This window comes from Rhagoletis pomonella, unplaced genomic scaffold (assembly GCF_013731165.1).
Source record: "Rhagoletis pomonella isolate Grant_MI unplaced genomic scaffold, Rhpom_1.0 Rhpom_scaffold_00002, whole genome shotgun sequence".
NCBI lineage: Eukaryota > Metazoa > Arthropoda > Insecta > Diptera > Tephritidae > Rhagoletis > Rhagoletis pomonella.
Window position 1 is genome coordinate 70,662,272 of NW_023458556.1, and position 4,340 is coordinate 70,666,611.

A 4,340-nucleotide genomic window follows, 5' to 3' on the forward strand; every position below is an offset into this window, starting at 1 on the left:
TTATCTTTCAGGTTTCTTTTGATTAATCTTAATATTCAAACATTTCAAACTAATGGAATGCTATGTGACAAATTTTGTTCTCGCTTCCATTCTTTGCGAATAGTTAGTAGTTCTTTTTGGCCCTCCGGAGCTTTCGTTCGTGAATTTGAGTATAGGCCCAACAAAAATAATAATTTAGCAAATATTCCCCGTCAGAATACAGAACCAAAAAACTGATTACTAAATCTGCTTTAAGTATTTATTATCAAAACGTAAGAGGCATAAATACTAAATTAACGAATTTATATCTTAATGGCCTTGAATGCAATTATAATATAATTTCTTTGACTGAAACTTGGCTCAAACCTCACACTTTTAATTCAGAGATTCTTTCAAATAATTATCATATCTACAGAAAAGATCGGGAGGACAGAGTCGGCGGTGGCGTACTCTTTGCCGTAGACTCTTCAATACCATCTGAAGAAGTTAGTCTTCCACACATTGAATCTGCAGAATTCAAATGCATTTGTGTTCAGGTTGGAAGGGGGTTTACTTACTTAGCTCTATGCTATATTCCTCCCCGATCTGACTTATCAGTGTACTCACAACATGTATCTTTACTGAAATCAATTAATTCAATGATTAAACCCTCTGATTCATTGATTGTGTTGGGTGACTTTAATTTACCAAATGTATCATGGAACATCATTGACAATGATATTGTACCTTTCTCGTCTAGCGCGTGCAACAACGTATTTTTAGAGGAGATGGCAGAACTCTGCCTGAATCAAGTTAATGTACTTCGCAATAAGTTTGGCAAAGTATTAGATCTTGTTTATGTTGATGATGCATCTAAGTCGGCTGTAAATAAATGTGACCCACTAGTTTTGCCCGAAGATGTCTACCACCCTGCTATTGAGATATCTTACGAAATTATAAACGATGGTCAAAATTGCGATGTCCAAACATACGAACCAAATATTCGCTTTGATTTTTCGAAAGCCAACTTTAAAAAACTGAATAAAGAATTGTCTAAATTGTCGTGGCCTATATACAAAGAAAAAGTTGAGCAAAGCGTTGCACATTTTAATTGTACTGTACATAGATTATTTGAAAAGTATGTGCCTCAACGCATGTGTATTCCTGAAGAACAAACACAGTTATGGTTCACTAAAGAACTGAGAAACTTAAAAAACAGAAAGTCACGTTATTTTAGATTACACAAAAAAACCGGCTTACACTCATACTATGTAAAATACTCACTTTTGCGTCACAAGTTCTTTGAATTAAACAAAAAGTGTTATAAAGATTACTTGTGTAAAATCAAACGACGTATAATATATAACCCCAAATCATTTTATGATTTCGTAAACTCCAAGCGAAATGTACGGGGGTTTCCTTCCGCCATAAAGTATCAAAATACCGTCTCTGGTGATAATCAAACAATTTCTAACATGTTCGCTCAGTTTTTTAAATCCAATTATTCCACTAACTCCCAAGCATACTTTGACTATCCTTTTAAACTAAGTCCAATTAACTCTATACATAACCCTATAATATCTCCCGATGATGTTTTAGTTTACCTGAAGTCCTTAAAGCAGTCTTTTAGTTATGGTCCTGACCAGATCCCCACTTGTTTTCTTAGAAATTGTGCTGATTATCTCTATGAGCCGTTAACAGCCTTATTTAATTTGTCTCTTAAAGAGGGCGTTTTTCCAACTGTATGGAAGGAATCGTTCATAACCCCCTTACATAAAAGCGGTAGCAGGTCTTCAGTGGAGAACTACCGGGGCATAGCTAAGCTCTCTGCAATTCCTAAATTATTTGAAGCAATTATAACAAATCGGTTGACGCATTCTATCACTTCAAGCATTTCATACAGTCAACATGGATTTTGCAAAGGCAAATCAACTTCTACAAATTTACTTGAATTAACATCCTATATCTCAAAAGCATTTAGTGAGAGCAAAACTGTTGATGTTATATATACTGATTTCAGTAAAGCATTTGACAAAGTGTGCCAATCGTTGCTCATCTATAAACTTGATCTTCTTGGTCTTCCACCTAATTTTCTACGTTGGATCTCTTCATACCTCTATGATAGATCACAAAGGGTATTGTTTAAAAATACTATCTCTGACGTCATTGATGTTACTTCAGGAGTTCCTCAGGGTAGCCACCTAGGCCCGATTCTGTTCTTGCTTTTTATAAACGATATTTCTACAGATATAAAATTCTCCAAAATTTTAATGTATGCAGATGATGTAAAACTTTATAAATCGTACGTTTCAATTGAAGAAAGGTCTTTGCTACAATCAGACTTAAACAGCATGGCTTACTGGTGTAAAGTAAATCTTATGCCTCTAAATCTTAAGAAATGTAAAGTAATGTGCTTCTCGCGAAGAGCTGTTCTGCCAGTTTCTTATATAATAGGTAACCATAACCTGGAACAGGTATACAATTTTGTGGACCTTGGTATCACAATGGATCCTAAGCTTAATTTTAATCTTCACATTAATGTGACAGTCAACAAGGCTAAAGGTGTACTTGCATTTGTGAAACGATGGTCAAAAGAATTTAGTGACCCTTATATCACTAAAACCCTGTTTACAACATTAGTTAGACCGATTCTGGAATACGGCTCGGTGGTTTGGAATCCAAGGTATCAAATTTACTCAGACAAGATAGAATCAATTCAAAAACAATTCCTACTTTTTGCTTTAAGAAATTTCCGATGGGATTCTCAATATAGTCTTCCACCTTATACGAGTCGCTTAAAACTTATTAACCTTCCTACACTTGCCAGTCGCAGGGAAATGCTTGGTATAATTTTTATGGTTAAATTACTGACAGGCTCAATTTCAAGTCCGTCTCTTCTGGCTGATGTAAGCTTTAATGTTCCCTCACGCGTATCAAGACACTTTTGTCCCATATTTCTGAAAGCTTGTAAAACCAATTTGGAATTGCACGACCCACTCCGTTGCTTATGCCAGGATTTTAACTCTCATTCCAGCACGTTTGATATATCAGATCCGCTTTTCAGCATTAAGAAAGCGATACTCTCCTCTCTCAATAAGTGAATTATTGACATAAATACATAAAATCAGCTGATGAATTTAGTTCTGTAGCTGAACAGTTTTAGATCTCGACACTTAACAAACTCCTGCCTATCGTGACTCGGCGCAAAAATTTAAAATATTGGTTCCGTACGTAATGCGGACTGCGCCCCTCGTGCGGATGGGCGGGAATGGAGGGTAAAAACCGTTGGGATATTATTATTATTATTAAAATTCGTTCCCGTTTCGTTCTCTGTCAGAACGTTCCAGAGACTCTAGTTGCCAAATTGTTTTTCGAGAGAACCTTAGACTTTTATTCCCGTTTTATTTTTTGCCAAAATGTTTCGGACTCTTTTGTCCTCATTTTGTTTACTTAGAAATGCTTCCGAAAGTATTGTTCTTATTTTGTCCTCTTTGGGAACGTTCCGCTGGGTTTTGTTTTTATATAATTCCCATTGATAACGTTCTCGACAGTTTGGTTCTCATTTCGGCTTTGGTATTGAAGAGTTCTTGGGAACAAAACTACGATAACGACATTTAGTTTCCTTCATACCTTTTGTTCTCGGTCCCTGCAAGAAAATGATTCACATGTACATTTATTTTGACAGTTTACAGTTCTTGTGAAAGTTAAAGAAAATCAGGCCTATCACAGAATCCATCGGAGAAAATCTACGAATTCGAATGTCTGCTACGAATACGAAAAAATTGCTATCACTGAATCCGAGTGAACTCGAAAATATCGTTGCCAGCTTCGAATGTTTATGCGAAATTAGCTGGTGCAAAAGAAAAAATAGACATTTATGTATGCCATTTTGCTGCTGGGGCAGCTCACAATGGCCGAGTGAGCAAAGCACTAGACTGCACTTAGGAGATCGAGTTCGAGTCCGAGTCCTCGGACATCGGATTTTTTTTCCTTTTTCTATTTAATTTATTTTTCTTTATGTTTAATTTTTATTTGTTTTTTACTTTAGATTTAAATCTTTTAAAAAGAAAAATATTTTTTTTTACTTAATTTAATTTTAATGATATTAAAATAATTCGGTTTCTTTCCTAATCAATTGTTGTTAAACAAATATTTCCTCGCTTCATAAAAAAATATTCATTTATTAAGTAGCGACTAGCAGAAGAATGTATGTACTTACATATGATGCATTAGCGCACACAAGGGGTTTTAGGGTTCAATTCTTATATAAAACTTTAGGAATACCGTTAATTTTTTTCATGATCCAATGAACGGATCTAAACCAAGTTGCGGGACGACCCTTTAGGTACCATCTTTCCGTGGTCCAAAGTTATGCGGCAGCA